This window comes from Dama dama, chromosome 22 (genome assembly GCF_033118175.1).
Source record: "Dama dama isolate Ldn47 chromosome 22, ASM3311817v1, whole genome shotgun sequence".
NCBI classification, from domain to species: Eukaryota; Metazoa; Chordata; class Mammalia; order Artiodactyla; family Cervidae; genus Dama; species Dama dama.
In genome coordinates, this window is record NC_083702.1 from 15,028,446 (window position 1) to 15,053,353 (window position 24,908).

The 24,908-nt window shown below is 46.4% G+C and overlaps 1 long non-coding RNA gene across 1 annotated transcript; it reads right to left on the bottom strand.

Annotated features, from left to right (window-relative positions):
* Positions 1-10,465: 10,465 nt before the first annotated feature.
* Positions 10,466-24,647, bottom strand: LOC133043412 (uncharacterized). The gene is made up of 3 exons (XR_009689696.1): positions 24,503-24,647; positions 23,264-23,324; positions 10,466-10,582 (listed from the first exon to the last, which is right to left on the bottom strand). It is a non-coding gene; the product is annotated as an uncharacterized LOC133043412 (long non-coding RNA).
* Positions 24,648-24,908: the final 261 nt, after the last annotated feature.

Here is a 24,908-nt window from a genome sequence, read left to right on the forward strand (position 1 = left end):
TGGCACCTAGCTTTATAAAATCTTAACATTTAGCCTTTCTTTTCAGATTTTTTTTTTCAAGAGAGACAAGCAACTTCTAATTCTGAAAACTGGTCGTTAAAAGGACATAATTAAGTGGGATTTCTGTGCTAACTGTATTTCAGGACCACTAAACAGCCCCTGAAAATGAAAGAAAGTGTTTTATTTTGGTTTGGTTTACAAAGTAATTCAGTCTAATAAAGTGAAAGAAATGATGGAACTGGAAAATCAACATTTTGTAAAGTCTAATGAAATCAGCAATCCAGGCAATGGTCATCAAAGAAAGAAAGTAACACATGAAAGACTGATGAAGAACTCTGAAGTAGAGGGATTACTTTCCACCATCATTGTCACCATTATCAACTTCACCATCACTGAATCATGACTCATTTCCTGCGATAATGCAATGAAATTACTGAACGTAACTTAAGAAGTTTTCTTGCTAAAAATAATTCAGTTGAACTTGAATTTAACCAAAACTTTAGAGAAAACTTCCATGTATGGATGATATAGGGGAGAAAGACTCAATTTAAATGGCACCAGAAGACAACAAACATTAATCTAGAATGTGGGATAGTCTAAAAGGCTGGTTCCAAAATTTTAACAACAACAACAAAAAAGCATGAAAAAGGTGGGTTTTGGAGGGGGAGAGGAAAAGAGACTGCTCTTGATTTAAGGCAATTTTCCCCTGGGAGCTCAGATGGTAAAGAATCTGCCTGCTATGCAGAAGATCCGGGTTCAGTCCCTGGGTCTAAAAGATCTCCTGGAGAAGGAAATGGCAACCCACTCCAGTATTCTTGCCTGGAGAATTCCAGGGACAGAGGGGCCTGTGGGCTACAGTCCTTGGGGTTGCAAAGAGTTCAGCACAACTGAGCAACTAACACACAACACACAAAACAAGTGCAATGCATGATCCTTGTTGGGGTTCTGATTTGTACGACTAGTGTAAAAAGCAATGACAGACCTAGAGAGTATGTTGAAAAGCAGAGACATTACTTGCTAACAAAGGTCAGTATAGTTAAGGCTGTGGTCTTCCAAGTGGTCACGTATGGTTGTGACAGCTGGACTGTAAAGAAGTCAGAACACCGAAGAATTGATGCCTTTGAACTATGGTGCTGGAGAAGACTCCTGAAAGTCTCTTGGGCAGCAAGGAGATGGAACTAGTCAATTTTAAGGGAGATCAACCCTGAATATTCACTGGAAGTACTGATGCTGAAACAGAAGCTCCAGTATTTTGGTCATCTGATGCAAACAGATGACTCATTGGAAAAATCCCTGATGCTGGGAAAGATGGAGGGCAAAAGGAGAAGAGGGCGTCAGAGGATGAGATGGCTGGACGGCATCACTGATGCAATGAACATGAACTTGGGCTAACTCCGAGAGACAGTGACAGACAGGGAGGCCTGGTATGCTCCAGTGCATGGGGGTTGCAAAGAGTCAGACATGACTGGGCGACTGAACAACAGCAAAGTGTAGAAAGGGGGCTTTCCCGACGGCTCAGCAGGTGAAAATCCACCTGCACTGCAGAAGACACAGGAAATGTGGGTTAGATCCCTGGGAAGGGAAGATTCCCTGGAGGAGGACGTGGCAACCCACTCTAGTATTCTTAACTGAAAAACCCCATGGACAGAGGTGCCTGGCAGGCTACAGTTTATGGGGTCACAAAGGAGTTGGACACAACTTAGTGACTAAGCAAGCAAATCACGGAAATTTGATATAAATGACACATCTTAGATGATAACATTTTTATCATTTTGTTAGATTTGATAATAGCATTAGGCTTATAAAAGGAAGCATTCAGTTTTAGAGATGATTATTGAATTAAGGCATTTGCTTTAAAACAGTAGCAGCAACACTCACAGATTCATTTGAGGTCTCTGAGTGAACTCTCCTATGATCTCACGTTTTTCTTTCCCTCATTATCTGATTTCAATCTTTACTATTTCCACTCATACTCGTTTCTATTACTTTATGAAGATGTATCCGTCAGTGATCCACAGTATTTGTTTTCATTTCTTTGAAACTTTCGCAAACAGTATTCTTCCTCATGTATTATTCCATAATTTATTTTTATATAACATTACCATTATGAGATATGTATTCCAAATATGTAGATGTGCCCATTCATTTCATTGCCTTATTATTTTCCATTATAAAAATATTCCACAATTTATTTAAGGACTCAACTGTTGACTGATACTAGGCTGTTTTCAATTTGCCACAATCACTAGCAAGGCAGCAGTCAGCATTCTTGTATATGCCCCATTGTTCACATTAGCTAGAATCTTCCTGGAAATAGATTTGATAAGTTGAAAGGCATCCATGTTTTCACCTTTACCAGAAACCAGTAGGTTATTCTCGAAAGATGTTGTAACAATTTATATGTCCAACACAGCTTGTAAAAACCTGTGAAACTTAACATGTTTGCCAGCACTTGGGATGATCAGGTATTGGTAGAAAAACTTCAAATCACAATTGTTTGGAGATTTTCTCACATAGAGAGAGTGTGTGTGTGTGTGTGTGTGTTCTCTGTCACTCAGTTGTGTCCAACTCTTCACGACCCTGTGGACTGTAGTCCACCAGGTTCCTCTGTCCATGAGATTCTCCAGGCAAGAATACTGGAGTGGGTTTCTATTTCCTCCTCCAGGGGATCTTCCTCACCTGGGATCAAACTCGCATTTCCCATGTCTCCTGGAATGGCAGGCTTGCCATGTTCTTATCCAATCTCACATAGAAACTTAGGCTTTCAAATGCAATTCTCCAAAGGGAAGCATGTTGAAGACTGGAAGAAAGATACAAATTTATAAAACAAAATAAACCAACTAAGCCGAACATATTCTAACTCCCGTGCATCGTGGCATCGTTGGACCATAGAGTCATCTTAATCCCAGCACCTTTTCAGTTCCTTAGCCTACACTGAAATCAGTCTGCAGCCAGGACCTAAAGAGCCCTTAGAGGCAGCGAGCCGGTGACCCAGGAGGGAAGCGCAGAGGTCATGGAGAGGCAGGCGGACCTGGTGGCACATGTCAAGAAGGGCGTAGCTGCCCAGCTTATAAACCCTCTGCTGGTCTCTCTTCACAGCCTGGAGGATAGAAAGCCTGGGGTAGATGCAGGTGTGACTGCTGCATTCTGGGGTATGATTAACTATCAACCTAAGCTGCTCCATGCTTGACAAGGCGGGCCTAGACTCATCTTATGGAGCAACAAAGGAAGCAATGAAAAGCAAACAGCTTAGGGCCCTTATTTTGAAAAAACAAATCATGAAACAGTGTTGATGTACAAAGTACAAAGAATAATACAAGTATCCACGATTGAAATGAATAAATGAAATGTTATCAACATCGTTGAAAACACCCACAATGCCTTTATCTTGAATATGGTGTTGATAATTCCCATGCATGTCATTTTATCCCTCCTTACAGGCATATGCTTCTCAGACACATAAAATAGATGTGTACACATTAAATAAACCACCGTTTACTCTGCAAATTATGCTCCAACTTGCTTTTCTCTGAACATTGTTTGTGAAAATCATCCATACCTCTAACTCTAGCTCATTCATTTTTGCTGCTGTGTAAAATTTTACTGCATGGTTATATCACAATCTAGGTGGTGCAGCGGTAAAGAATTCACCTGCCAATGCAGGAAACACAAGATATGTGGCTTCGATCTCTGGCTTGGGAAGATCCCCTGGAGTAGGAAATGGCACCCACCTCCAGTATTCTTGTCTGGAAAATTCCGTGGACAGAGGAGCCAGGCGGATTACAGTCCATGGGGTCACAAAGAGCTGGACACAGCTGAGCAACTGTGCACACATATCACAATTTATAATTTCCTTACACATTCACTAGTTAAAGGGCATTAAGAGTGTTCTGTTTTTTGCTGTGATGATGCTGTACATGTCTTCTCATACATGTGTACCAGTGTTTACCCTGGGGTGTAAACCTAGGAGTGGCCTTCCTGTGTGTTAGGGTATAAGAATCTTCAGCTTTCCCAAACTGCTCTTTGAATTGGTTTTCCCAACGTGCTCCCAGCAAAGTATATGACTTATAGTTGTTCTACATCTTAGCCAACACTTGGTGCTGTCCAATTTAAATTTTTCTCCCCAGTTTACTGGGCATGAGGTGGCCTTAAGTATTATTTCCAGTTTACATGTCCCAATTATTAGCAGAAATTCATGCTACTGGTTACTTGGAGTACTTGTTAAGCAACTTGCCCACTATATTTCTCTTGGATTCTCTTTTTGGAGTACATGGGTGTGAGTATGTGTGTAATTTGCAGGAATTCCTTACAACTGTGGGAAAACAAGCTCTATTCAGCCCGGAAATTGTCTGAATCTTTGCTAAGGCTGAGGAGGCTATAAATAATCTCACTTTTGTTTCTCTCCCAGCCCACCATGAAGGAAAAAAAAAGAAAGGCAGAAAGCATTTCAAAGCAGATTGTGAAGCAGTAAGAAATAGTGAGGGTGGGACGTCCCTCTTGGTCCAGTGGTAAAGAAACTGCCTGCAATGCAGGAGACACAGGTTCGATCCTGGATCGGGAAGATCCCCTGGAGAAGGGAATGGCAACCCGCTCCAGTATTCTTGCCTGGAGAATCTCATGGACAGGGGAGCCTGGCGAGCTATAGTCCACAGAGTCGCAAAGAGTCGGACATGACTGAGCAACTAACATAACATATATACTCTGTGCCAGGAATTTAGCTAGTGCTTTGGGGATAAAGATGGATATAAGACATACCTCTATTCTCAAGATATTTCTAATCTATTCTGTACCTTTAGTTCCTAAGGCCTCTTGAAAAGTCTAAGAATCAATATCACCCAGGTTTTAGAACCTAGATCTGCATTTTCTCTCCAGATAAGATGACTGCCATCCCGAAGAGGAATAAGAGACACTTTCTGAATCATTTCTAATTTGAGGATCGTGGGATTTAGTTGGCAAAGACAAGCTCTGAGAAGGGATAAAGCATCTAGACAGGACCCGATGTCCAAATATAAAGGAGTCACCTAGGGTCAGAGAACATGTCTCAGGAGAAAGGAAGGGGAGTAAAGGGGTGGAAAATCATCTCTTCTCAACTGGGAAGTGTGTGTACAGGGCAGAGTAGGTGAAATGGAATGTGAGCCCCAGGGATCAAAGTTCTGCCGGTGTCACCTTCCCTGCAGCAAGGGGTCACCGAGGCTGGGGGCAGTCCAGACACGTCCCTGAGAAGGAAAATGAATCAACGTGAGAAGTGCCAGGATGCTGTCCTCTGTGATGGATGCAGGCTTTGCACGCATCATGAACAAGCACGCCACGAAGGGCACAGAGACCAGGAGTCTGCAACTGAAGCAGATCTCTAAAAGCTATTGTACAGCCAGGGTGCATCTCAGGAGCAAGAAGAGAGAACAAAAGGGGCAGCAAGCAGCCTCTGGTCACAGCCAGGGAAGTCGAAGACATTCCGTGCCTTTCTTCAGGATGGTTCAAGTGCTTCCTGCTTGGAGATGCAGAGGAGTCAGGGGTTGGCATCAGGCTTCCATGAATATGGAGCTCTGGAAATTTAGCTGCAGCTGGGAGAAGGTGTCCAAGGCATAGACTAAGCAGCAGCACTGGGGTTGAGTGCAGTGGGAATCCAGGACTTAGACTCTCTTCCCAGAGGGAAGTGAGTGATGCAGGGTGGCCAAGAGGGTAGAGTAAGTAGCGCTGGCTGAACACATGGACTCAGTAGACTATAGTCAATGTGATGAGATTCCAAGAACCCAAGGAAGTTTTTATGCCTCAAATAATATCTCCCTTCCCTCAACTAGAACCTGGCATTCCTTTAAAGTGAGGCATAGACTTTAATCCATAATTCAAGCCAAGCTTTATCATTATAGTATCCCTGGGAGAGTTAAATTCATATAGGGGTAAACTATATTTTTTTTTATTTTTTGGCCATGCCACGCAGCTTGCAGAATCTGAGTTTCCAGATCAGGGATGGAACAGTGAAAACGCTGGCAGTGAAAGCAGTGAGTCCTAACCACTGAACCACCAGGGCATTTTCAGTTTTTCTTAGAGTAGTTTTGGAGGAAGGTACAAGAGTCTGGGGAAAGGGGAGAAGTTCACATAAAAATGGAGACAGCTAGGAAGGCAGTTTCCGCTGTTCTTGGTGGCCAGCCTGATGTTGTGGCCCACGAGGGTTGCCAAATTTGGCAAAAACCAGGACAGAGGCACCAAGAACCTCAGTCTGGTTGATCTGAAATTCACATTTAACAGAGGGTCATGTGTTTCATCCACAACCCTGGCCAGTGGGGTGAGGGTGGTGGTTTTCTCTTACGGCCCCCCTCACACGCTGCCAGTGTACATGCCTTATAGATTCTTGGAGCCTACCTTTGCCTGGATGAGGACAGCAGGGGAGGGGTGTGTGGTGTGGAGAAACCAGAACCATCACACACAGTGGGGAAGGTACGTTGTTGAGGCATAGAAACGTCAATCCCCCGAGGACCCAGACTGTATCCCTTCTTTCCGCATCCTCGGTGACAGCAGAATGAACAGGGGTGGGTGGGAGGGAGAGGAGGCCACAGGCAAATGCCCAGCTGCAGGAGAACTGGAGGATTCTGCTCTGAGCCGAGTGCTTCCACCTTCTCTCTTCAAAAGCATCTCACAGATGAACACATCTGGTCTTCTCCGAGGAGCAGCCCAGACCCACAGCAGAGCTTCTCACACCTCTGAGCTGCTCAGATCCAGACATCCTGCTCAACTTACTTCAAAGATGAGTAGAAAAATCCATCCAAGGTCAAATCACTTGTTTTTCCAGAACAGCCTCTGATGCAACAGAGGACAGAGCCCAGCTTCTCCCTTCCCAGGCCTGGGGGGAAGGCTTCCCTTTGCTTCCCTGCCCTGTTCCCAGATCCAGCCAGGCTCCTGGAAAGTGGATGGACCGCTCATCCCTCAACTTCTCATTTCACCTGTCACAACGGGGAGACGAACGGGGCTGACAGGGGTCCCCCAAGGAGCTCCTGTATGTGGGGCCAAGCCCAGGCCTTGCACAAACAGATTGCACCCTGGGCTTTGGATTTCAGGATGGGAAGATTACCAAGGATCTGGGACCAGGCAGCCTCCAGACTCTCCCTTCCCTTCTCTGGCTGCTCATCTTCAGAATCAAGTGGCTGCATCTCCTAGGATGCTTGGGCTGCTCTTGACTTACCTCTTGGAACCAGTGGGCAGCGAGAGAGGGGCCGCTGCAGACAGAATTGCTACTGAATTGGCATTGCACTTGGGGCTCGATCCACAGAGCCATCAGAGACCGCTCCCCTCTGCTAACTCCAGAGATGGCACGCAGAAGAATGCCACCTCCTTTTACTGCTCTCTTTCTCCCATGCTCTCTTCTTTTCATCCCACATGAATAATAGTGCATCACAGAATTTCAGGACTGGACTATGCTGCGGAAGCCTTTAGACAACTGACTGCCCTCATGTTACACAGGAGAAAACAGTCACGGCCAGGGTCACCGTGGCTCGCCCAAGGCCATACACTGGAAAGTTTCTGGATTAGTAACCGGGCACTTCTCACCTTTTTTCTCCTTTTCTCAATTCCAGGGTTTCCCAACTTCCATCATTTTTATTGTGGCTGCAAACACCTGTGCTATCACGTAATGCTTTCTCTCTAGCCAGATCCATTTTGTTCTGAAGGGTGATGAGTTTAAAAGGAAGCTTTATCACTGATGCCAATGGAAAAGCAACATCAGTTGCTTTAAATATTGGAGACCAAATGGCAGATGCTGGGAAACTAACCAGATACTGTGCTCTGTGAGACTCTCACTCCAAGACCTAGTTATTTGGGGTTAAAATGGGAGCTAAGGGTTTGAGAGGAGTTCAGGTGAGCCTAGCACCTGGCTGAGACATTCTCCTTGAAGGGAAGATGAAAGCTGGATGGGGGTCAACCTTCCTGAGGACCACCCAGGCCTCTCCACATACCAGCGGTGTGTTCCTCCAACCCCATGCACCATGTTTTCCCCACTTGAAGCCCCTGTGCTGGGTGGAACCAATTTCAGAAGCGGGAGGGCTCTTGCCTGGCTGTCTTCCCTCCTCCACCGGCTGGGGCTCCACAGATGCAGAAGTTGTTGTTGTTTAGTCACTAAGTTGTGTCTGACTCTCTCCGACCATAGCCCACCAGGCTCCTCTGTCCATGGGATTCTCCAAGCAAGAATACTGCAGTGGGTCGCCATTTCCTTCTCCAGGGGATCTTCCCGATCCAGGGATCGAACCTGCATCTCCTGCATTGGTAGGCAGATTCTTTACAGCTGAGGCACCAGAGAAGACTAAGATGCAGAAGACAGATGCAATATTCCTTGCACTTTTCAGAAAGTATGGACAGTGGTCCCTGTAGAGGAAGAGATTTTTTATTACTACTAATTTCATTGGAGTATAGTTACTTTACAACGTTGTGTTCATGTCTATTGTACAGCAAAGTGAGTAAGTTAAACGTGTACATGTATCTCCTCTTTTCTCGATTTCCTTGCCATTTACATCACCACAGAGCATTGAGAAGAGTTCCCTGTGCTACACAGTAGGTCCTTGTGGTTTATCTATTTTAGCTATAGTGATGTGTATACATTAACCCCAAACTCCTAGTTTATCTCCCCACCAGTCCATCCCCTTCCGTAACCCCAAGTTTGTTCTCTGTGTCTGGCAAATGATTATTAATCCCCTGCTGCTACTGAGCCAGGGGTGGGGTCACAGAAATAAATAATGCATCACAAGACACCTTGTCAGCATTTAGGGGAGCTTTGTGTGGCGGAGACAAATGTCATTCGTAGAAAAAGCTAACAAGGACATACATGCTGCATACGCAGGGATGGCTAGTCTGCTGAATGTTCTGGAAGCCTGGAGGAGGGACTGAGACCGAGGCCCCAAAGGGGACCAGGGGAAGCTGAGTGGAGGAGGTGGGATTGTTTGCTGGGCTTCCTTCTATTGTCCTCTGGTCCTCTTCCAAGATGGACACAAAGTCTGCATTGGCGGAGGCTGGGGGTTGGCTCTCACCCCGGGGAGTGGGATGCACAGGCATCCCGGAAGCCTATGGAGGTGGGAGGCTGACCAGGTGGACAGCGCCCCCGCGGCTGCCCCTGAGATCCTCGAAGACAGATTTACCAGTTGCCAAATTCTCCTTGTAGCCCACTCTCCTCCGCGGGGCGCTGTCCCGCAGTTCTGAGGACTGGCGGCGGGAGGCGAGGACTCAGAAGGGACTGTAGGATACCCGAGGCACATCCCCACCTCCCAGTCTCTGAGCCCAGCTTCTACATCTGCCTCCGCAGTGCTGCCGACACCGGGGTGGTTTTCATTCCCGGAAGAGCGCTCCGCTGGCCTCCTGTCTGCGGCCCCTGCCAGGCTGGCTGAGAATCAGCCGTGGGTACCAGCTCCACCACTGAACCCCGACTTCCTCCTCAGCATCCTTCTCTAGCTTTTTATGAAGATCTCCATCCCAGACAGGGAAGGAAAATGAGAGCAGGAGGCAAGAGGAGGGAGGGAGAGATATAGAGACAGAGATGGACAGAAGGAGGATAGAAAATAGTAGTAAAGTGATGGTGTGATTGTGGAGACGGAAAGTGGAAAGTCAGAGGAAGGGCAGGCAGGTTAGTGTGCTAAATGTCAAGGGAGTCCCAAAATGGTCACTTTCGCCTCCAAGTCTTTCAGAGAGGCTGCGGTTTCCCTCTTCAAGCTTGATGCCATCTATCCTGATCAATAAACATTAACTAAGGAAACGTCTCTGTGCCCAGCACTGTGTCTGGGAAACACAGGAGGCAGAGGAGTGCCTCTGGGCTGAGACAGGCATTGCTGCTGTTGTTCAGTCGCTCAGTTGTGTCCAACTCTTTGCGACCCCATGGACTGCAGCACATCAGACATCCCTGTCCTTCGCTATCTCCCAGAGTTCGCTGAGATTCCTGTCCATTGAGTCGGTGATGCTATCTAACCATCTCATCCTCTGCTGCCCTCTTCTCCTTTTGCCTTCAGTCTTTCCCAACATCATAGGGTCTTTTCCTATGAATCAGCTTTGCACATCAGGTGGCCAAAAATATTGGAACTTCAGCTTCAGCATCAGTCCTTCCAATGAATATTCAGGATTGATTTCCTTTAGGATTGACTGATTTGATCTCCCTGCTGTCCAAGGGACTCTCAAGAGTCTTCTCCAGCACCACAATTTGAAAGCATCAGTTCCTTGGTGCTCAGCCTTCTTTATGGTTCAGCTCTCACACCCATACATGACTACTGGAAAAACCAAAGCTTTAATTATACGGGCTTTTGTTGGCAAACTCATTTCTTTGCTTTTTCATATGCTGTCTAGATTTGTCATAGCTTGCATAAACTCACACAAATTCACATGAACTCCTTCTTTTAGGAAAAGAATGTAAAAATCACACATACAGAACAAAGAAAAAATAGTATTTATTTAGAATGAGAAAAGAAATCACAACAAATTAAGTTTATTAAAAAAAAAACTGGCATCTATAATAAACCTTCTGAAATCCAGAAATTAACAGTATTTTTATTAGCATTTTCCTCTATGTTCTCCTCTGTCATATCTTCATATGGTTACAACTTTGTGAAATCATTTTCTGTGGAGAGAAATGAAAGAGAATTCAGTCTTCCTCCAGTATGGTTGATTGAAATAAAAAACAAAACAAAAACAAAAACAGCTTTAATGTGCATTCAATCTCAGACCTTGCTTAGCTCTGCCTCTCACATCTCTGAAACTTCAATGTCAAGCCCTCAGTTTCCACTCGAGTCTCTGTCCTTCTGCCCACTTTACAAGCCACAGAGGCGAGTGAGACAGAAGGATACTCTCAGGATCCAACAGGGGCATCACTCTTACATGAACATGACTTTTTTCCTTGCCCACCTTGAGTGGCTCTGAAGATAGGAGAAAGGGCAGGATCACCCTTGCACTCCTACATGAGCCCCAGTGAAAGGAGGTGCAACTGGAGTCTGAGATCCCAAGCGAAGGAAGGGTGGGTGCTAATGAATCCCTGATTTTTCTGCCGTCTTCATCCCTTCGGCACATGTTTGTTAATTACGAAATAGTCCTGGAACCCCTATTCCATGCCAGGCACTGTGCTTGGCTGTGGGAAACAGCAGACAACATAGGAAAGATCCTCTATCCTAGGGGTCCCCATTTTGCTCTCTATGGGTCAGATGATGGGTGCATGATGGTTTTGTCCCCCAAGCACCTCAATAGCTAGGTCCTTGCAGTCACTACCACCCTGGCCAGTGGACATGGTGGGGGGACCTTCCTTCTGTCCTCATTACGCTCCCTGCCTTTCCCCCCACCCCACCCCATAGCTCCAGTGCCCCACAGAGCAAATGGAAAAAATGCCAGGATATTTGGCCAAGTTTTCTTTCCCAGAATGAGCAGTCGCCCACTGCTACAATCATTCTAATTTGGGGATCTCACATAGGTGGATCTTTTCTATTTAATATTGGGGAAATGGCACAAATTTGTATGTACCAAAGCCTAGAAAAATGAAAGTGATAGATTGAACAGTAAGCTAAATGAATCCTAGCCTGTAGGATAGAGGATGGAAAATTTGGGTTCCACAAGTCCTCACTCTATCGTGTTAGACTTAAGTTGGTACCACAATGTAAACGTCAACAGAAGTTTGCTTAATTCATCATCTGTGAGTGCCCAGTCACTGGATTGTGTCAGACCCTCTGCAGCCCCATGGATTTTCACCATTAGTGCCACCAGAAAGTGGAAGTAGAAGTGTTAGTCGCTCACCACTGAGTGACTGAGCACACGTATTTATTGATTCACGAGTGTTTTCCCACTTGTACCCAGCCTTCCCAACATTAACATTTTGCATAACTATGTACTGTGCTAAGTCGCTTCAGTTGGGTCTGACTCTTTGCAACCCTATGGACTGTAGCCCACCAAGCACCTCTGTCCATGGGATTTCCCAGGCAAGAATACTGGAGTGGGTTGCTATTCCCTTCTCCATTGGATCTTCCCGACCGAGACCGAACCTTCATCTCCTGCATTGCGGGCAGACTCTTTACCATCTTACCACCAGGAAAGCCCTTATACAACTATAGTACAAATATCAAAACTAGGTGACTAACACTGGTATGATCCATAGAACTTATTTGAATTTTATCAGCCAAACATATATTCATTTGGGTATATGTGTATCATTGTATGCCATTTTATCATCTTAAGCTCAGATAACTGTCATCACAGTCCAGGTATAAAACTGTACCATCACCACAATGCTCTCTTGAACTCTCCCTTTGCACCCACCCCCCATCCCTAAACCCTTTGGAACCGTTCATCTGCTGTTCATCTGCATAATTTTGTTTCAGGAGTGTTGTAGAAATGGAATCATGCAATATTTACATGCTTGAGACTGCCTTTTTCCACTCAGCAAAATTTTCTTAACATCTACCCAAGTTGTTCCATGTATCAATTGTTGGTTCTTCTTCTTCTTCTTCTTTTTTTTTTTTTTTGCTGAGTAGTATTCCACAGCATGGTTCTTCCACAGTTTGTTTAATCATTCACTCATTTACCCACTGGAGGATATCTAGGTAGTCTTTGGGGCCGCTACAAATAAAGCTGCTTTAAATCATTTGTGTGGACTTCCCACGTGGCACTAGTAGTAAAGAACCCATCTACCAATGCAGGAGACGTAAGAGACTCGGGTTTGATCCCTGGGTCTGGAAGATTCCCTGAAACAGGGCATGACAATTCACTGCAGTATTCTTGCCTGCAGAATCCCATGGAGAGAGGAGCCTGGTAGGCTATAGTCCATAGGGTCACAAAGAGGCAGACCTGACTGAAGTGACTTCACACACACACACACACACACACACACACACACACACTCACAATCATTTGTGTATGAGTTTCTGCATGAACATAAGTTTTTAATTTTGGGGGGATAAATGCCTGAGAGGACAATATCTGGGTGTTATGGTAAGTCCATTTCTAGTTTTCGGGTGAACTGGGGAGGCCCTATTTGAGAGGGACAATGATGCCAGAACAGCTCTGGACATCCGAGGCGGAGGCTGGGGGCAGAGCAGCCCTGGTGATGACAGGCATTTCCTACCAGGTGGCTGGTGCCAAAGAGGGCCCCGAGCTCACTGGGAAGGTGGGGCAGCTAAGAAGCTCAGCAGAGTTGCCCCATCCACCCCCCAAGTATGGGAGTGAGTAATAGCATGAGCCTTAGAGCTTAGACATTCTGAGCACTGGGAGCTTCCCGGCTCTGTGCCTGAAGCACCACCATAGGTGAGCAGGACCTTGGGTAATATGGCCTGAAGGTGTCATCACACACATCGCCACTGCCAATCCTATTTTTCAGAGCTTCAGAGAGACTCTCCCCTGGTCCTTAGAGGCCAGAGGCTCTCAATCTTCTCTCGAAGCTTTGTCTTCTCTCTTGTGCCCTGGCTCCCTGTGTGTACTCCAGGGATCAATGCTATCAACTTTCAAGCTGTTCTTGTATCTACTTAATTCATGGATCCAACAAGTGTCACACAGGCTCTACAGCGGGCCAGCCACTGTGCAAGGTCTGAAGGTTGGCAAGATGAATAAGACATGCCCGTGCTCAGTCTTTTGAGAGATATCAGTAGGTACACTGATTTGCAGATCATGAAAATATTGTTGGTAATTTCTGTTTCTTTCACTCACATATTCTCAGAGTAACATGTGGCAAAATGTTAGGACTTGAAAATATTTGATGAATGAATGCATGCATGCTAAGTGACTCAGTCATGTCCAACTCTGAGTGACCCCATGGATTGTAGCCCGCCAGGCTCCTCTGTCCATGGCGATTCTCCAGGCAAGAATACTGGAATGGGTTGCCATGCCATCCTTCAGGGAATCTTCCCAACCCAGGGACTGAACCCAGGTTTTTTACATTAGCATCACCTGGGAAGCCCTGATGAATGAATACTTCAATGAATAAGCATTTAAAGGGTAGAAATATGTGCTCTACATATGCTCTAATATGTGGTCTACAGATCATTGAGGTGTTCTGTTTTTTTAAGTTTTATTTTAAGGGACTTCCCTGGTGATCCAGTGGCTAGGTCTCTGTGCTCCCATTGCTGGGGACCTGGGTTCAATCCCTGATCAGGAAACTAGATTGCACATGCTGCAACTAAGAGTTCACATGCTGTAACTAAGACCTGGCTTAGCCAAATAAATAAGCAAATATTAATTAATTAATTAATTAATTTTTATTTTGCAATATCTATATGTTGTAAAATGTACTGGTTTTTAGTATACAATTCAATACTTTTTAGTATATTCACAAAGTTGTGTAGCCATCACCACCATCCAATTTTAACACATTTCCATCACTCCCAAAAGAGATCTCTTGCTCATTTGCAGGCAATCCCAGTTTCCCAATCCTCACAGCCCCCAGTCCTAGGTAACTGCTAATTTACTTCCTATGTCTATAGAGTTGCCCATCCTGGATATTTCATCCAAATGGAACCATGCAATGTGTAATGTTTGTGTCTGACATTTTTTACTGAGCTTTAATGCTTTTGAAGTTCATCTATGTTGTCACATGGATCAATACTTTATTCCTTTTAATTGCAGAGTGATAGCCCACTGTGTGTATAGACCACGCTTTGTTCATCAGCTGATACACATTGGAGTTGCTTCTATGCTTTGGCTATTCTGACGGGCTGGGCACATTTGTGTACAGTCTCTGTGTGGAAGTTTGCTTTCATTCCTCTTGGGTAGGACTGGCATTGCTTTGTGATGGACTGGAGTCTTTGTGAGCAAGGCTTTAAGGAGGCATCTCTAGGATGGAGATGAAGCTCAGGTAGAGGCAGCCAGGGTCTGTCTGAGGCTCAGAAGCAGATGCTCAAGTGTGGCTCTCTGGCCCCTTCCTAAAGGAAGCAAAGCCTAGGGTTCTTGCCTTTTTTCCAGAATTTTCCTTAACCTCCATTTTTCACTTCAGTTAATTTCTCTTTTCAAGGCATATCTTGGCTTTTCTTTTTTTATAGAGTCAGAGTGGTGTAGGATTTTTCCATACTTCTCTGTGCTTAAAAAAAAAAAAAAATTGGCTGTACCACGGGGCATGTGGGATCATATTTCCCTCACCAAGGATGGAACTCGAGTCCCCTGCATTGGCAGCATGGAGTCTTAGCCACTGGACCACCAGGGAAGTCCCCTTCTTTTCTATTCTTAGAATAATATTATTGTGTTTCTTTAACACTAATGGAATATATGTTTATTGTAGAAATATTAGGTTCCACAATATAGCTTTTAAGCAGAAAAGTAAAATGATCTAAAATATCACTGCCCAGATATAATAACAATTAATATTTTGGTGCATATATCCTTTCATAGATAGATCTATTATAGATCACTCCCTACACAGATACATATAAATAGATAATGTTATCAATGTATAGATTTATGTTGCATATGCTATTTTGATATCTAGTTTTTCACCTCATATATCCTAGTTTTGTCTTTATATATTTTTATATGTAACAATTGTATTATTTTTCTCAGTCACAGTGAGATTTGATTTAACTAAATCCTTATCATTGAGTGTGCAATTTGTTCCAAAAATTCTTTGCAGTTAAAGAATATTGCAGTGAATTCAACACAATTAATTCTAAACGTATTAATCAGTTTTTTTATAGGATGTATGAAAATGTTACCTGAAAGAGTGCTTTGAGGCCTTTGGTTGATATTGCATTTGATCCCAGAACGTTTAATCCACCAGCCATGTATGAGAGAGTTTAGCCCCTCCATTTCCATTAAAAACTGTCACCATGAAAAACAAACCCAACATTCACCAATAGGCAGAAAATGGCATCTTTTGAAGTGTTCAATAACTAATGAAGCTGACAACTTTTCACATATTCACAGGCTATTTAAATTTCCTCTCTGGAGCCCTCACCCTTTCTACGGAAGCATCACAGGTCTTCCTTCCCACAGCCCCACCTGCCCCTTGCCCAGCAGACATACTCAGAAGCCCTTCCCCTCCCTTACACCTTGGGCAGCAAGTGAAGGGGTGCCAGGTGGGCCCTGCTCCACCTGCCGCCGCAGTAAGACCCCCGAAGCCCACTCCCATAGTGTAGGAAGTATCTCCCGCTGCCCACTGGCTGGCTGGTACCCAGCAAGGCCGACTCCACTGACATCTAACCCACAAAGCAGTGGGATCGAGTTTTACGACAGGATGAAAGGGCAGGCTTCTGGAACCCCATGTTTTGGCATCAGTATCCTTTATCGGAAGGGCTGGGCTGTGGGCGGTGGGGCCCAGCTGTTCTTCTTTCCCCTTGGAGTCAGAGCAAAGGAAGTGAGATCAAATGATAACAGAAGGGGTGCCAGTTAGACAAAAGGAGAGACTGATTGCCAAGGAAGCCTGCTGCAGAGTGATGCACCTAAGGAAATGTTTGATGAGGGCGAGTTATCTGTGGGTTAATTGGATTCCTGCCTGGTGGTAGAGGGTGGGCCTGAGCCTGAGCCTAAGGTGATAAGCTCTGGCTTAGCTCATGACCACCCCAGCTTCCTGCATGCCGGCCGCCACCTGCCAGCCTGTGCATCTTTCTTGGGACATTGAATGTAGAGTTGTAGCCTCGTTGGGTCTCTCCAACCCATCTTAGAATAAACAATATATTTGGAGGTTTAGGCTTCTAGAATCTAAGAAATTGAACCAAAGGGGAGATATAGCATTAAAGGCAAATGCTTCATCAGATTCTGGACTTAGGTGCTTTAAAAGTGATCTAAAAACCTTTAATGAATGTTCCAGGTGGCTCAGTGGTAAAGAATCCGCCTGCGGATGCAGGAGACACAGGAGATGTGAGTTCGATCCCTGGGCTGGGAAGGTCCCCTGGAAGAGGAAATGACAACACACTCCAGTATTTTTGCCTGAAAAAACCTATGGACAAAGGATAGGCCACAGTCCATGGGGTCTCAAAGACTGAGGGACTGAACACGCACATAAAATCCTTAATAGCAGATGTGGAAACTGAGGCAGAGAGACAACTAGCCAAGGTTACATGTTAACTGGCAGAGCTGGGCTCATAGCCAGACATGTTTTGGCCTCAATATTCACTTCTGTTGAGCTGTATTACTGTGGAAGTAAACTTACTGCTGGAAGTGAGGGTATTTGAGTATGCATGCATGCATGCTAAGTCACTTCAGTCGTATCCGACTCTATGCAACCTCATGGACTGTAGCCAACCAGGCTCCTCTGTCCATGGGATTATCCTGACAAGAATACTGGAGTAGGTAGCATATCCCTTCTCCAGTGGATCTTCCCGACTCAGGGATGGAACCCATATCTCTGAGTCTCCTGCACTGGCAGGCAAGTTCTTTACAACTAGTGCCACCTAGGAAACCCATTTAAAAGCATAAGCTCCATTTACACTGGACAGCTAGCAGACACCCACCTTGATCATCTCAGTCTTCCTAGTGTCTATTTCTGATCCAGGTGGGGCAGGCCTGGCACGGGTCTCCTGAAGTTGGACAACTCCCTGGTCCCCTGGACTTTTGGTTTCTCAGTCCTGACTACATTCTTTGTGTATTCTTTTACTCACATTAACATGATGACAGGTACTACGCGAGGATGGGAAACACAAATGGGGAATAAATGACTGAAGTCTAACCCCAACTCTACCGCTCAGTAGCTGTGTGACTTGGGGCTGGTTAGTAAATATCTCTGGCCTCTATTTCTTCATCTGTAAAATAGGGACAAAAATAGTATCTCTCTTCTGTGTGGAAAAGGGGGTATGAACCTAGATATTCTCAATCTAGTGCTAGGAAGAAAAAAATAGCATCTTTCCTACACCATGGGTATAAATATCAAATAATTAATAGATTTAAGTATTTAGAATAAGACTTGAAATAATAAGTATAAAGTAATACTAGCTTTCATTATTTAGGTGGAAATCAAGACTTGTATGTCTGGGCTTCCCAGTTGGTGCTAGTGGTAAAGAACCCACCTCCCAGTGCTGGAGATGCTAGAGACAAGGGTTCAATCCCTGGTTCGGGAAGATCCCCTGAAGGAGGGCATGGCAACCCACTCCAGTGTTCTTGCCTGGAGAATCCCATGGACAGAGGAGCCTGGAAGGTACCATCCATAGGATGGCAAAGAGTCAGACACAACTGAAGCGACTTAACACGCACTTATGTAAGACCTGTATAAATGGGAAAAAACAAGAGTATACCTCAATTTGTCCTCCTCCCCTCCCTGTCCTCTTTCCTCCTTTCATCCATCCCTCCCTCCCCACTTCCTTCCTTCCTTTTTTTTTTCTTTTTTCCCCTCAATAAACATTTATCGAAAGCTCAGTACATGCCAGATTCTATGGTAGGCATTGCAATACACCCACCAACTTCATTATATTCTAACCCTGGTGACATCTGCTCTTTCCTGCTGGAGACAGACAGGACTAGTGGACCGGCATGAATCCCTAGCAGCTCTCTACTAAAATCTGAAGGCATTAAGAGAGAGGAATTAACTGGAATGCCATAAATATAAGGAATCTGAGGCACTATCTAATCTGAGCATCTTACATCCTCACAGATAAGGAAACTCAGCAGTGAGATGATACCTGACATCAGGGTGCCATGTAGCCAGTTAACCTGAGACTCAGGACTCAACCCGCAGTTCCAGGTACTTCATCATCTCTTTCAATAGATCCTCCTGCTTTTTCTGATCGATACCTGGACTGATGCCACGGGGAGTGAGGCTTTGATGGGCTACCAGTCTGTGTTTGCTCCATCACATGCCAGCCTTATTTCTGCTCAGTCTTTCTTCCCTTCTCACAAAACTGTACTCACTAATCACATCACCCTGGTGGGGTACGGGGGAGTCTCGTACCCGGGACCCACAAAACCCAACCCCCAGCCACCATGCCTGGCTTTCAGGTGTCCCCATGGCCTTGGAGATCCTGCCTTGCCTGGGAGTGGAGACCTCTGTCAAATGGCCCCATGTGTCCTCTGAAATGCTGGGCACGTGGGACTAACGAGAAAGCCTGGTCTCCTACCTTGGTCCACCCTCCTGCCATGTACTTTCCCCAGGCTCCTCACTCTCTGGGGTCTGCTGACTCACAGACACACCCAGAGTCATTCTCCTGGAAACCTTTCCCAGCTCCGATGTTTGTTAGCTGAGTGACTTCAGCAGTCTGGGCCTCGCTGGGGCTTCGTGCTCATTTGCCATCACTGCTGAATGTGTCCCCATCACTCCCAGTATTGGGATAGTGAATGGTCTATATGGGAATATAATCTTAAGAAAAGACTGGAGATATATATATATATATATATATATATATATATATATATATATATAACTGATTCACTTTGTTGTGCTGCAGAAGCTAATACAACCATGCAAATCAACTATATTGCAATCAGATTTTTTTTTTTTTTGAAAAAGGAAATAACACACAGGGGGAAGCTAACGCTAAGGTAAACAGACAGCTATGAAAGACCATGGAAGCACCAGGCCCCCAGGGCGCATCCTTAGGTGTTCTGCAGGAATAGCCCACGTCCACGTGGGGCTGAGAGAAACAGGGACTGTGAGGCCAGGGAGGGGGAGGTTGAGCACACGCAGCCCCTTCAGATCTCTATTTCATAAACAAAACCGGATCCCTTGGGGACCGCCTCTTTGCTTGAGTGGCTTTGATCCAGCAGGGAATCCGGTGGTTTTCTTGACGATGTCCTGCTCTGGCCACTGGCTCTCCTGAGCATCCAGGGTTTCAATCCCCACACACCCTCCAGAAACCTGATGGCTGACCCTGACCTCGAGGCGGACTGTGTTGGGCAGCACTTGGAAGCCTCATGTTCTCCGGTGGTTCAGGGGAACCAGCAGGTAGATGAAAGAGGAGCATTTTGTTGTTCACTTGCTCAGTCGTGCCTACTCTTTGGGACCGCATGGACCCCAGCACACCAGGCTTCCCTGTCCTTCACTATCTCCTGGAGTTTGCTCAAACTCATCCATGGAGTCAGCGATGTCATCCAACCATCTTATCCTCTGTCATCCCCTTCTCCTCCTGCCCTCAATTTTTTTTCCAGCATCAGTGTCTTTTCCAATGAGTCAGCCCTTCACATCAGGTGGCCAAAGTATTGGAGCTTCAGCTTCAGCCATCAGTCCTTCCAGTGAACATTCAGGGTTGATTTCCTTTAGGATGGAGTGGTTTAATCTCCCTGCAGTCCAAGGGACTCTCAAGAATCTCCTCCAGCACCACAATTCAAAGGCATCAATTCTTTGGCGCTCAGCCTTCTTTACGGTCTTCAAGAGCTTTTTGCTTGAGTACAGTTTAGAACTTTATTCTCCTATGAGTTTTTGCTTCTGTTCCTTTCTTCTTTGGCTTCAGGTTGCAATAAAACACAAGATTAGCTGGGATGAGTACCAGACTGGCTGTAAGTTCAGTGGGAACTGGAGATGGTAATTTAGAGCCAAGACGGAGAGACGATGCATTAGAAAAAGGCATCTGCTGGCCTTGCAGGCTGGCTCCTCACTCATCTGAACTGGTCTTACCTCCATCTCCCCCTGCACCTCCTGCATCAGTGATGAAGGATGCATCTCCCCTAAGGATGCTGTGGTCCACAAGACAGGACTCAGTTCATTGCTCTTCCCAAGCCACCCATCAAAGTCATCATGGCTGTACCCCAACTGAACCTTTTCCAGGGACCCAGGAAAGGACTCCAAGGGTGATCTGTATTGAGAAGGGCTTGACTTCACCTATGAACACCTGCTCTCACCTCTGAGGGCAGGTCTTGGCTTCCTGAGAACCTACAGAAGCTATGGGAAGATCTCATTGAAATGGGGCTGGGAAAAATGACAGAAGGACAGTGGGTTTCCCAAAGGATGAGAGAAGAGGGGAATATTGGAGATTTAGTAGCTGTTCAATGTCCTCCCTTCCAGCTCTCATCCTTCCTCACAACTGTGAAGGATCAGCATCATTATCCTCATTTTACCGATGAAGAAACTGAGGCTCAGAGAAGTCAATGGACCTGCCCAGGACCTCACAGCTGTTAGTGGCAGAGTTTTGCCTCCAGGACTGTCTGTGGCCAAAGCATCTCTTCTTTCTGCTGTCCTGGGAGAAGGGCAGGCAGGGGTCCAGGGGTCACAGCTATCCTGGTGCTGTATATGGTACCCCAAGGTGACACCCCAACATATGCGGTGGGGCTCGGGTTGTCACCCCAAGGACTCAAGGAATGGTCTTCAAGCAAAGCCAGAGTCACACTAAGATTCTGAACCCTTCGCCCTCAAGGAAAGCACAGAATCCCAATGGCTTTTCGGAGGAGAATTCTCATAATAATGATGAAAAGATCAATACAAATGAAAACTGAAAGCCCAAAGGAAATAATGTGGAAATGATGGTTGAGAAAATGGACTTGGTGCCGATACATAGCCTGTGAGCTTTCGAAGGGCCGTTGGAGCAGAGCAAACGATTCGTGGTGTCCATCAGAAGCAAGTCAAGGGTGTGAAATGCCAATTCAGGGTGGTGGGGTGGGGAAGGGGGGCACTTCTCCTGTCCTGAGAGGCCTGGGAAGTTAAATAGTTCAGTTTCAGGGAATCCAGTGAATAGTTCTGTTCCAGGGAATCTAGCTGGAGGCAGTGAATGTATTAAGAGATGACTTCTTTTCAAGCCTCAAGCCTGGAGTTGTGGAATTCTGAGAAGCACATTCGAGAGCAGATGGGGGCCGGGGGAAGATGGAATTAGCTGCCCAGTTTGTATGGAATGAAGTTGCTGTGTGTCCATCTAATGACATCAGGTGCCCAGACATGACAGCAATAAACGGAGAGGGGTATTTATGTAAACAAAAGGCATATAAATAGAAGGGAGAGAGTAAACTAAATATAAACTGTCAGTTCAAAGTCACTGGGAGAACAGCCAGTGCTATTTTCGGCGGAGGGGTGTGTAAGTGCACGCAGGGTGCTATTTATAGACCGAAGGTGGTATGTAAACTCTGACAGTGGCCAGCTGCTTTCGATGGTGGGCTGCCCAACTCAAGCCCAAGCAGCCTATTGTTTGCACATCCCCGCAGGGAAGAAAGCAAAAGAGAAAGAAACAAAGAAGGCTGGTTTTCCTCCCCTGCACACACGCCTATCTGTAGCATCCCATCCTCACGTCTCTGCCTCTCGCCTTCTGCCCCATCACCTCCTGAATCCCGTGCATTCTTTAAGGCTCATTCCAGGACATCTTCAGGACCCAATGACCGCCTTGGTTTTCTCTGCTCTTTAAGACAATGGACACACACACACTCTACATATTTCTCTTTGGCCACTTTCTTGTCTTTCTGACTTCGCTGTGGGTATGCCGAGAGCAAGGTTGGATGTATGTTAGTAACCTAAGTACATAGTAGGTGCTCCAATTTGACTTGTCCACGCAATCACTGACCCAAAGGATATGCGAACTTGAATTCACATGCAGGAAAGAGATTTGTCAGGCGCAGGGAGATGGAGCTGAGCCTGAGGTCTTGCTCAGAGGCAGGGGGATGACTGCAATCACCTGAAATCCCAACCCGTGCTCTCAGAACATTGCCCCTCTTTCAGGGAAGGTCTGTCTCAGTAATGATCGGAGCATGAAACAGGTCCGTGGTTCTCTGCTTCTGGGTCATTCCACCTAGGGCATCCTTTTCTAGTTATCCCCAGAATGCTGAGCTGTGCGTTTGCTCCCACGAGAATTAAAGGCAAGGAGGAAATTACGGCTCTTTGGGGTCTTTGTTGTGTGTGTGTTTCCCAGAAGAGGGCAGCATCTCCCTAAGGTTTCTCTCCTCGGGTGGTCCAGCCCTTTCCAGTAATCTTAGAAGAAAGAGTGGATACAGTGGCGGCAGATAATTGTCTGGGTCCCTCCATTCAGATTCACGGAGGCAGCGGGATAGACATGGTACGTAAAGAGCCGTGTGTGTGTGTGTTGAGGGGGGTGTTTGGGGGGTAGCTGTCTTGCTCACTAGAGAACAAGCTTTTCAGAACGTCACTTGTCCACAGTGCCCTGAGAACACGGTCCCATCAGAAGTCATCGGAGGGCGTTTGGAGACCTGGCAGACCCTGGGGGTGCTGGGTGAGAGTTCAAGGTTTCGGGGAAAGGGCAGTGTGGCCGAAACATTTTGCCAAGCTGTCCTCAGCTGTTTGCACACCAGTAGCGCACACGCTTGCTTCTGAGGCAGAGCCTTGGTGGGCAGGAAGGTGACTCAGTCTCTAAATCTGAGAAAGCTAGTTAGAGCTAGGTTGAGCCCTGGGCTCTGCCGATATCTGGCCACTGCCCTTCCCCCCAGTTGGATGTTCAGAGTTAGTGTCAGAAGGTCATTCCCACCAACACCCGGTTCTCACCAATTAGAGCACTTGTAGGGTCTCAGGCCATGGGCTTGTCTTCATTTTTCAGGGAAACAACCTGGAAGGCAGATGGGTGAGACCTCACCGGTGGAAATCGATGCTTGTGGACAGTTGCCTGATGCTCTGGGTCAGGTGGTGTGGGGGTCAGTGAGGCAGAGGAGGCCAGGAAGGGACCCCAGGGCAGGTTCCTGGGACTGTCTTCCTCTGCCTCACCCTTTTTCTAAAGTGAAAGTCAAAGTCAAAGTGTTAGTCGCTCAGTCATGTCCAACTCTATGCAACCTCATGGACTTAGCCTATCAGGCTCCTCTGTCCATGGGATTCTCCGGGCAAGAATACTGGATTGGGTAGCCATTCCCTTCTTCAAGGGATCTTTCTGACCCAGGGATCAAACCCCTATCTCCTGTATTAGGAGGCAGATTCTTTACTACCAAGCCACCAGGGAAGTCCCATTCTTTCTCTAACTCTCTCCTGAATGTCATTGGCTGCAGGTGGTATGTTTGCTGGAAACGAAAGAGCAGGCAGATAAAAGGGCCTTTCAATCTTGGGCTCTGTTTTTACTTTTTTTTTTTATGTGGACCATTTTTAGTGTGTTAGTCACTCAGTCTTGTCTAACTCTTTGGCACCCAATGGACTGTAGCCCACCAGGTTCCTCTGTCCATAGGAGTTTCCAGGCAAGAATACTGAAGTGGGTTGCCATTTCCTTCTCCAGGGGTTCTTCCCAACCCAGGGATGGAAACCAGGCCTCCCGCATTGCAGGCAGTTCCTTTACCGTTGTTACGATACTGTTTCTGTTTTATGAGGCACATGGGATCTTAGTTCCCCCACCGGGTATCAAACTCGCATCCTCTGCATGGAGGGTAAAATCTTAACCAGTGGACCACCAGGGAAGGCCCCAGGCTCTGTTGTTCTTACCCAAAGAATCTGAAGTTAGTGGAGGGAGAGGCGTCAGGCAGGTGTGAGGGTGGAGGAGGGCTGGGTGACATGATCCCTTGCGACTAATGACTCCAGCCAGAGACATCCTCTCAAATGAACCCAGATTCCTTAAAGCTGCTCCTCCTCCCAGGGAGTTGGGGGCCGGTGTAAGACAGCCTTCAGGGTGGGAAGCGTCATTCTCCCTTGGTGAAGCCCTGCCTTTGCTTCAGCATGAGGCCAGCCTTACCGCGCAACTCCCGGGTAACGCATCTGCCTGGTGTGCTGGGCAAGTGGACGATGGCAGACCTGTGCTGCCCTTCCTACCTTGGCACCTTCTGGTGGCCTCCGTGAGTGCTGGGCGATCCACACAGTTGCCTTCGAAGCTCACAAGGCAAGCCTGTGCAGCCAGACTGCGGCCTGATGTACATTCGCCTTCTCTGGCTCTTTCGATCGGCATTCACTCTGTCCTTCCTGGTCTTTGTGGTTTGTCAGCCCTTTAACATTGCTTTAGCTCCGCTGAGGGGTGTGTGTGTGTGTGTGTGTGTGTGTGTGTGTGTGTGTGTGTGCGCGCGCGCGCGCGCGCATGCGCAAGGATGAATTATGACAGTGCAGAGCCTCTCAGCTTCTGGCACACTGGAACCGTTCCCCGAATGTGGCTCCATTTCCAGCCGCTGTCATCACAACTCATACCAAAAGCATCTCTTGCCCCGGGGACATAATTGTGTTTTGA